Source organism: Protomyctophum parallelum, assembly GCF_964188405.1.
Source record: "Protomyctophum parallelum genome assembly, chromosome: 18".
NCBI classification, from domain to species: Eukaryota; Metazoa; Chordata; class Actinopteri; order Myctophiformes; family Myctophidae; genus Protomyctophum; species Protomyctophum parallelum.
The window spans coordinates 46,790,068-46,800,780 of NC_139716.1; positions in this window are offsets into that span (position 1 = coordinate 46,790,068).

Below are 10,713 nucleotides of genomic sequence, written 5' to 3' on the forward strand. Positions count from 1 at the left end.
GAGGGCGAGAGACATAGAGTTAATACAGGAGAGAGAGAGAGATCTCTGAGGGCGAGAGACATACAGTTAATACAGGAGAGAGAGGTCTCTGTGGGCGAGAGACATAGGGTTAATACAGCAGAGAGAGGTCTGAGGGCGAGAGACATAGGGTTAATACAGGAGAGAGAGGTCTCTGTGGGCGAGAGACATAGGGTTAATACAGGAGAGAGAGGTCTCTGTGGGCGAGAGACATACAGTTAACCCATTCTGACCTGAGATCAGATTCATACGAGGTTTCCACTGGACACACACTGGTCTGATTAAACCCATTCTGACCTGAGATCAGATTTAAAAAAGTGTCAGTCGTTCTTCGATTTTTCAAAAAATAGCAGACCTACAAGCTCGTATCGCGCCACTCTTTGGCGCGATATGAGCTTGTAGATCTGCTATTTTTCAATAGCTAAAGCATAACATGATGCCAACACCAAAATGGGTGCCCGGTCAGAATGGGTTAATACAGGAGAGAGAGGTCTCTGAGGGCGAGAGACATACAGTTGATACAGGAGAGACAGGTCTCTGAGGGCGAGAGACATACAGTTAATACAGGAGAGAGAGAGAGGTCTTGAGGGCGAGAGACATACAGTTAATACAAGAGAGAGAGGTCTCTGAGGGCGAGAGACATACAGTTAATACAGGAGAGAGAGGTCTCTGAGGGCGAGAGACATAGAGTTAATACAGGAGAGAGAGGTCTCTGAGGGCGAGAGACATAGAGTTAATACAGGAGAGAGAGATCTCTGAGGGCGAGAGACATACAGTTAATACAGGAGAGAGAGGTCTCTGTGGGCGAGAGACATAGGGTTAATACAGGAGAGAGAGGTCTGTGGGCGAGAGACATACAGTTAACCCATTCTGACCTGAGATCAGATTCATACGAGGTTTCCACTGGACACACACTGGTCTGATTAAACCCATTCTGACCTGAGATCAGATTTTAAAAAGTGTCAGTCGTTCTTCGATTTAAAAAAAAATAGCAGACCTACAAGCTCGTATCGCGCCACTCGGTGGCGCGATATGAGCTTGTAGATCTGCTATTTTTCAATAGCTAAAGCATAACATGATGCCAACACCAAAATGGGTGCCCCGTCAGAATGGGTTAATACAGGAGAGAGAGGTCTCTGAGGGCGAGAGACATACAGTTGATACAGGAGAGAGAGGTCTCTGAGGGCGAGAGACATACAGTTAATACAGGAGAGAGAGAGAGGTCTTGAGGGCGAGAGACATACAGTTAATACAAGAGAGAGAGGTCTCTGAGGGCGAGAGACATACAGTTAATACAGGAGAGAGAGGTCTGAGGGCGAGAGACATACAGTTGATACAGGAGAGAGAGGTCTCTGAGGGCGAGAGACATACAGTTAATACAGGAGAGAGAGAGAGGTCTTGAGGGCGAGACACATACAGTTAATACAAGAGAGAGAGGTCTCTGAGGGCGAGAGACATACAGTTAATACAGGAGAGAGAGGTCTCTGAGGGCGAGAGACATAGAGTTAATACAGGAGAGAGAGGTCTCTGAGGGCGAGAGACATACAGTTAATACAGGAGAGAGAGGTCTCTGTGGGCGAGAGACATAGGGTTAATACAGGAGAGAGAGGTCTCTGAGGGCGAGAGACATAGGGTTAATACAGGAGAGAGAGGTCTGAGGGCGAGAGACATACAGTTAACCCATTCTGACCTGAGATCAGATTCATACGAGGTTTCCACTGGACACACACTGGTCTGATTAAACCCATTCTGACCTGAGATCAGATTAAAAAAATGTCAGTCGTTCTTCGATTTTTCAAAAAATAGCAGACCTACAAGCTCGTATCGCGCCACTCGGTGGCGCGATATGAGCTTGTAGATCTGCTATTTTTCAATAGCTAAAGCATAACATGATGCCAACACCAAAATGGGTGCCCGGTCAGAATGGGTTAATACAGGAGAGAGAGGTCTCTGAGGGCGAGAGACATACAGTTGATACAGGAGAGAGAGGTCTCTGAGGGCGAGAGACATACAGTTAATACAGGAGAGAGAGAGAGGTCTTGAGGGCGAGAGACATACACTTAATACAAGAGAGAGAGGTCTCTGAGGGCGAGAGACATACAGTTAATACAGGAGAGAGAGGTCTCTGAGGGCGAGAGACATAGAGTTAATACAGGAGAGAGAGGTCTCTGAGGGCGAGAGACATAGAGTTAATACAGGAGAGAGAGATCTCTGAGGGCGAGAGACATACAGTTAATACAGGAGAGAGAGGTCTCTGTGGGCGAGAGACATAGGGTTAATACAGGAGAGAGAGGTCTGAGGGCGAGAGACATACAGTTGATACAGGAGAGAGAGGTCTCTGAGGGCGAGAGACATAGAGTTAATACAGGAGAGAGAGAGAGATCTCTGAGGGCGAGAGACATACAGTTAATACAGGAGAGAGAGGTCTCTGTGGGCGAGAGACATAGGGTTAATACAGCAGAGAGATGTCTGAGGGCGAGAGACATAGGGTTAATACAGGAGAGAGAGGTCTCTGTGGGCGAGAGACATAGGGTTAATACAGGAGAGAGAGGTCTCTGTGGGCGAGAGACATACAGTTAACCCATTCTGACCTGAGATCAGATGCATACGAGGTTTCCACTGGACACACACTGGTCTGATTAAACCCATTCTGACCTGAGATCAGATTTTAAAAAGTGTCAGTCGTTCTTCGATTTAAAAAAAAATAGCAGACCTACAAGCTCGTATCGCGCCACTCGGTGGCGCGATATGAGCTTGTAGATCTGCTATTTTTCAATAGCTAAAGCATAACATGATGCCAACACCAAAATGGGTGCCCCGTCAGAATGGGTTAATACAGGAGAGAGAGGTCTCTGAGGGCGAGAGACATACAGTTGATACAGGAGAGAGAGGTCTCTGAGGGCGAGAGACATACAGTTAATACAGGAGAGAGAGAGAGGTCTTGAGGGCGAGAGACATACAGTTAATACAAGAGAGAGAGGTCTCTGAGGGCGAGAGACATACAGTTAATACAGGAGAGAGAGGTCTGAGGGCGAGAGACATACAGTTGATACAGGAGAGAGAGGTCTCTGAGGGCGAGAGACATACAGTTAATACAGGAGAGAGAGAGAGGTCTTGAGGGCGAGACACATACAGTTAATACAAGAGAGAGAGGTCTCTGAGGGCGAGAGACATACAGTTAATACAGGAGAGAGAGGTCTCTGAGGGCGAGAGACATAGAGTTAATACAGGAGAGAGAGGTCTCTGAGGGCGAGAGACATACAGTTAATACAGGAGAGAGAGGTCTCTGTGGGCGAGAGACATAGGGTTAATACAGGAGAGAGGTCTCTGAGGGCGAGAGACATAGGGTTAATACAGGAGAGAGAGGTCTGAGGGCGAGAGACATACAGTTAACCCATTCTGACCTGAGATCAGATTCATACGAGGTTTCCACTGGACACACACTGGTCTGATTAAACCCATTCTGACCTGAGATCAGATTAAAAAAATGTCAGTCGTTCTTCGATTTTTCAAAAAATAGCAGACCTACAAGCTCGTATCGCGCCACTCGGTGGCGCGATATGAGCTTGTAGATCTGCTATTTTTCAATAGCTAAAGCATAACATGATGCCAACACCAAAATGGGTGCCCGGTCAGAATGGGTTAATACAGGAGAGAGAGGTCTCTGAGGGCGAGAGACATACAGTTGATACAGGAGAGAGAGGTCTCTGAGGGCGAGAGACATACAGTTAATACAGGAGAGAGAGAGAGGTCTTGAGGGCGAGAGACATACAGTTAATACAAGAGAGAGAGGTCTCTGAGGGCGAGAGACATACAGTTAATACAGGAGAGAGAGGTCTCTGAGGGCGAGAGACATAGAGTTAATACAGGAGAGAGAGGTCTCTGAGGGCGAGAGACATAGAGTTAATACAGGAGAGAGAGATCTCTGAGGGCGAGAGACATACAGTTAATACAGGAGAGAGAGGTCTCTGTGGGCGAGAGACATAGGGTTAATACAGGAGAGAGAGGTCTGAGGGCGAGAGACATACAGTTGATACAGGAGAGAGAGGTCTCTGAGGGCGAGAGACATAGAGTTAATACAGGAGAGAGAGAGAGATCTCTGAGGGCGAGAGACATACAGTTAATACAGGAGAGAGAGGTCTCTGTGGGCGAGAGACATAGGGTTAATACAGCAGAGAGAGGTCTGAGGGCGAGAGACATAGGGTTAATACAGGAGAGAGAGGTCTCTGTGGGCGAGAGACATAGGGTTAATACAGGAGAGAGAGGTCTCTGTGGGCGAGAGACATACAGTTAACCCATTCTGACCTGAGATCAGATTCATACGAGGTTTCCACTGGACACACACTGGTCTGATTAAACCCATTCTGACCTGAGATCAGATTTAAAAAAGTGTCAGTCGTTCTTCGATTTTTCAAAAAATAGCAGACCTACAAGCTCGTATCGCGCCACTCGGTGGCGCGATATGAGCTTGTAGATCTGCTATTTTTCAATAGCTAAAGCATAACATGATGCCAACACCAAAATGGGTGCCCGGTCAGAATGGGTTAATACAGGAGAGAGAGGTCTCTGAGGGCGAGAGACATACAGTTGATACAGGAGAGAGAGGTCTCTGAGGGCGAGAGACATACAGTTAATACAGGAGAGAGAGAGAGGTCTTGAGGGCGAGAGACATACAGTTAATACAAGAGAGAGAGGTCTCTGAGGGCGAGAGACATACAGTTAATACAGGAGAGAGAGGTCTGAGGGCGAGAGACATACAGTTGATACAGGAGAGAGAGGTCTCTGAGGGCGAGAGACATACAGTTAATACAGGAGAGAGAGAGAGGTCTTGAGGGCGAGACACATACAGTTAATACAAGAGAGAGAGGTCTCTGAGGGCGAGAGACATACAGTTAATACAGGAGAGAGAGGTCTCTGAGGGCGAGAGACATAGAGTTAATACAGGAGAGAGAGGTCTCTGAGGGCGAGAGACATACAGTTAATACAGGAGAGAGAGGTCTCTGTGGGCGAGAGACATAGGGTTAATACAGGAGAGAGAGGTCTCTGAGGGCGAGAGACATAGGGTTAATACAGGAGAGAGAGGTCTGAGGGCGAGAGACATACAGTTAACCCATTCTGACCTGAGATCAGATTCATACGAGGTTTCCACTGGACACACACTGGTCTGATTAAACCCATTCTGACCTGAGATCAGATTAAAAAAATGTCAGTCGTTCTTCGATTTTTCAAAAAATAGCAGACCTACAAGCTCGTATCGCGCCACTCGGTGGCGCGATATGAGCTTGTAGATCTGCTATTTTTCAATAGCTAAAGCATAACATGATGCCAACACCAAAATGGGTGCCCGGTCAGAATGGGTTAATACAGGAGAGAGAGGTCTCTGAGGGCGAGAGACATACAGTTGATACAGGAGAGAGAGGTCTCTGAGGGCGAGAGACATACAGTTAATACAGGAGAGAGAGAGAGGTCTTGAGGGCGAGAGACATACAGTTAATACAAGAGAGAGAGGTCTCTGAGGGCGAGAGACATACAGTTAATACAGGAGAGAGAGGTCTCTGAGGGCGAGAGACATAGAGTTAATACAGGAGAGAGAGGTCTCTGAGGGCGAGAGACATACAGTTAATACAGGAGAGAGAGGTCTCTGTGGGCGAGAGACATAGGGTTAATACAGGAGAGAGAGGTCTGAGGGCGAGAGACATAGGGTTAATACAGGAGAGAGCGGTCTCTAGGGGCGAGAGACATAGAGTTAATACAGGAGAGAGAGAGAGATCTCTGAGGGCGAGAGACATACAGTTAATACAGGAGAGAGAGGTCTCTGTGGGCGAGACACATAGGGTTAATACAGGAGAGAGAGGTCTGAGGGCGAGAGACATACAGTTGATACAGGAGAGAGAGGTCTCTGAGGGCGAGAGACATACAGTTAATACAGGAGAGAGAGAGAGGTCTTGAGGGCGAGAGACATACAGTTAATACAGGAGAGAGAGGTCTCTGAGGGCGAGAGACATAGAGTTAATACAGGAGAGAGAGGTCTCTGAGGGAGAGAGACATACAGTTAATACAGGAGAGAGAGGTCTCTGTGGGCGAGAGACATAGGGTTAATACAGCAGAGAGAGGACTGAGGGCGAGAGACATAGGGTTAATACAGGAGAGAGAGGTCTCTGAGGGCGAGAGACATAGAGTTAATACAGGAGAGAGAGAGAGATCTCTGAGGGCGAGAGACATACAGTTAATACAGGAGAGAGAGGTCTCTGTGGGCGAGAGACATAGGGTTAATACAAGAGAGAGAGGTCTCTGAGGGCGAGAGACATAGGGTTAATACAGGAGAGAGAGGTCTGAGGGCGAGAGACATACAGTTAACCCATTCTGACCTGAGATCAGATTCATACGAGGTTTCCACTGGACACACACTGGTCTGATTAAACCCATTCTGACCTGAGATCAGATTAAAAAAATGTCAGTCGTTCTTCGATTTTTCAAAAAATAGCAGACCTACAAGCTTGTATCGCGCCACTCGGTGGCGCGATATGAGCTTGTAGATCTGCTATTTTTCAATAGCTAAAGCATAACATGATGCCAACACCAAAATGGGTGCCCGGTCAGAATGGGTTAATACAGGAGAGAGAGGTCTCTGAGGGCGAGAGACATACAGTTGATACAGGAGAGAGAGGTCTCTGAGGGCGAGAGACATACAGTTAATACAGGAGAGAGAGAGAGGTCTTGAGGGCGAGAGACATACAGTTAATACAAGAGAGAGAGGTCTCTGAGGGCGAGAGACATACAGTTAATACAGGAGAGAGAGGTCTCTGAGGGCGAGAGACATAGAGTTAATACAGGAGAGAGAGGTCTCTGAGGGCGAGAGACATAGAGTTAATACAGGAGAGAGAGATCTCTGAGGGCGAGAGACATACAGTTAATACAGGAGAGAGAGGTCTCTGTGGGCGAGAGACATAGGGTTAATACAGGAGAGAGAGGTCTGAGGGCGAGAGACATACAGTTGATACAGGAGAGAGAGGTCTCTGAGGGCGAGAGACATAGAGTTAATACAGGAGAGAGAGAGAGATCTCTGAGGGCGAGAGACATACAGTTAATACAGGAGAGAGAGGTCTCTGTGGGCGAGAGACATAGGGTTAATACAGCAGAGAGAGGTCTGAGGGCGAGAGACATAGGGTTAATACAGGAGAGAGAGGTCTCTGTGGGCGAGAGACATAGGGTTAATACAGGAGAGAGAGGTCTCTGTGGGCGAGAGACATACAGTTAACCCATTCTGACCTGAGATCAGATTCATACGAGGTTTCCACTGGACACACACTGGTCTGATTAAACCCATTCTGACCTGAGATCAGATTTAAAAAAGTGTCAGTCGTTCTTTGATTTTTCAAAAAATAGCAGACCTACAAGCTCGTATCGCGCCACTCGGTGGCGCGATATGAGCTTGTAGATCTGCTATTTTTCAATAGCTAAAGCATAACATGATGCCAACACCAAAATGGGTGCCCGGTCAGAATGGGTTAATACAGGAGAGAGAGGTCTCTGAGGGCGAGAGACATACAGTTGATACAGGAGAGAGAGGTCTCTGAGGGCGAGAGACATACAGTTAATACAGGAGAGAGAGAGAGGTCTTGAGGGCGAGAGACATACAGTTAATACAAGAGAGAGAGGTCTCTGAGGGCGAGAGACATACAGTTAATACAGGAGAGAGAGGTCTGAGGGCGAGAGACATACAGTTGATACAGGAGAGAGAGGTCTCTGAGGGCGAGAGACATACAGTTAATACAGGAGAGAGAGAGAGGTCTTGAGGGCGAGACACATACAGTTAATACAAGAGAGAGAGGTCTGAGGGCGAGAGACATAGGGTTAATACAGGAGAGAGAGGTCTCTGAGGGCGAGAGACATAGAGTTAATACAGGAGAGAGAGAGAGATCTCTGAGGGCGAGAGACATACAGTTAATACAGGAGAGAGAGGTCTCTGTGGGCGAGAGACATAGGGTTAATACAGGAGAGAGAGGTCTGAGGGCGAGAGACATACAGTTGATACAGGAGAGAGAGGTCTCTGAGGGCGAGAGACATACAGTTAATACAGGAGAGAGAGAGAGGTCTTGAGGGCGAGAGACATACAGTTAATACAGGAGAGAGAGGTCTCTGAGGGCGAGAGACATAGAGTTAATACAGGAGAGAGAGGTCTCTGAGGGAGAGAGACATACAGTTAATACAGGAGAGAGAGGTCTCTGTGGGCGAGAGACATAGGGTTAATACAGCAGAGAGAGGTCTGAGGGCGAGAGACATAGGGTTAATACAGGAGAGAGAGGTCTCTGAGGGCGAGAGACATAGAGTTAATACAGGAGAGAGAGAGAGATCTCTGAGGGCGAGAGACATACAGTTAATACAGGAGAGAGAGGTCTCTGTGGGCGAGAGACATAGGGTTAATACAGCAGAGAGAGGTCTGAGGGCGAGAGACATAGGGTTAATACAGGAGAGAGAGGTCTCTGTGGGCGAGAGACATAGGGTTAATACAGGAGAGAGAGGTCTCTGTGGGCGAGAGACATACAGTTAACCCATTCTGACCTGAGATCAGATTCATACGAGGTTTCCACTGGACACACACTGGTCTGATTAAACCCATTCTGACCTGAGATCAGATTTTAAAAAGTGTCAGTCGTTCTTCGATTTAAAAAAAATTAGCAGACCTACAAGCTCGTATCGCGCCACTCGGTGGCGCGATATGAGCTTGTAGATCTGCTATTTTTCAATAGCTAAAGCATAACATGATGCCAACACCAAAATGGGTGCCCCGTCAGAATGGGTTAATACAGGAGAGAGAGGTCTCTGAGGGCGAGAGACATACAGTTGATACAGGAGAGAGAGGTCTCTGAGGGCGAGAGACATACAGTTAATACAAGAGAGAGAGGTCTCTGAGGGCGAGAGACATACAGTTAATACAGGAGAGAGAGGTCTGAGGGCGAGAGACATACAGTTGATACAGGAGAGAGAGGTCTCTGAGGGCGAGAGACATACAGTTAATACAGGAGAGAGAGAGAGGTCTTGAGGGCGAGACACATACAGTTAATACAAGAGAGAGAGGTCTCTGAGGGCGAGAGACATACAGTTAATACAGGAGAGAGAGGTCTCTGAGGGCGAGAGACATAGAGTTAATACAGGAGAGAGAGGTCTCTGAGGGCGAGAGACATACAGTTAATACAGGAGAGAGAGGTCTCTGTGGGCGAGAGACATAGGGTTAATACAGGAGAGAGAGGTCTCTGAGGGCGAGAGACATAGGGTTAATACAGGAGAGAGAGGTCTGAGGGCGAGAGACATACAGTTAACCCATTCTGACCTGAGATCAGATTCATACGAGGTTTCCACTGGACACACACTGGTCTGATTAAACCCATTCTGACCTGAGATCAGATTAAAAAAATGTCAGTCGTTCTTCGATTTTTCAAAAAATAGCAGACCTACAAGCTCGTATCGCGCCACTCGGTGGCGCGATATGAGCTTGTAGATCTGCTATTTTTCAATAGCTAAAGCATAACATGATGCCAACACCAAAATGGGTGCCCGGTCAGAATGGGTTAATACAGGAGAGAGAGGTCTCTGAGGGCGAGAGACATACAGTTGATACAGGAGAGAGAGGTCTCTGAGGGCGAGAGACATACAGTTAATACAGGAGAGAGAGGTCTCTGAGGGCGAGAGACATAGAGTTAATACAGGAGAGAGAGGTCTCTGAGGGCGAGAGACATACAGTTAATACAGGAGAGAGAGGTCTCTGTGGGCGAGAGACATAGGGTTAATACAGGAGAGAGAGGTCTGAGGGCGAGAGACATAGGGTTAATACAGGAGAGAGAGGTCTCTGAGGGCGAGAGACATAGAGTTAATACAGGAGAGAGAGAGAGATCTCTGAGGGCGAGAGACATACAGTTAATACAGGAGAGAGAGGTCTCTGTGGGCGAGAGACATAGGGTTAATACAGGAGAGAGAGGTCTGAGGGCGAGAGACACACAGTTGATACAGGAGAGAGAGGTCTCTGAGGGCGAGAGACATACAGTTAATACAGGAGAGAGAGAGAGGTCTTGAGGGCGAGAGACATACAGTTAATACAGGAGAGAGAGGTCTCTGAGGGCGAGAGACATAGAGTTAATACAGGAGAGAGAGGTCTCTGAGGGAGAGAGACATACAGTTAATACAGGAGAGAGAGGTCTCTGTGGGCGAGAGACATAGGGTTAATACAGCAGAGAGAGGTCTGAGGGCGAGAGACATAGGGTTAATACAGGAGAGAGAGGTCTCTGAGGGCGAGAGACATAGAGTTAATACAGGAGAGAGAGAGAGATCTCTGAGGGCGAGAGACATACAGTTAATACAGGAGAGAGAGGTCTCTGTGGGCGAGAGACATAGGGTTAATACAGCAGAGAGAGGTCTGAGGGCGAGAGACATAGGGTTAATACAGGAGAGAGAGGTCTCTGTGGGCGAGAGACATAGGGTTAATACAGGAGAGAGAGGTCTCTGTGGGCGAGAGACATACAGTTAACCCATTCTGACCTGAGATCAGATTCGTACGAGGTTTCCACTGGACACACACTGGTATGATTAAACCCATTCTGACCTGAGATCAGATTTTAAAAAGTGTCAGTCGTTCTTCGATTTTTCAAAAAATAGCAGACCTACAAGTTCGTATCGCGCCACTCGGTGGCGCGATATGAG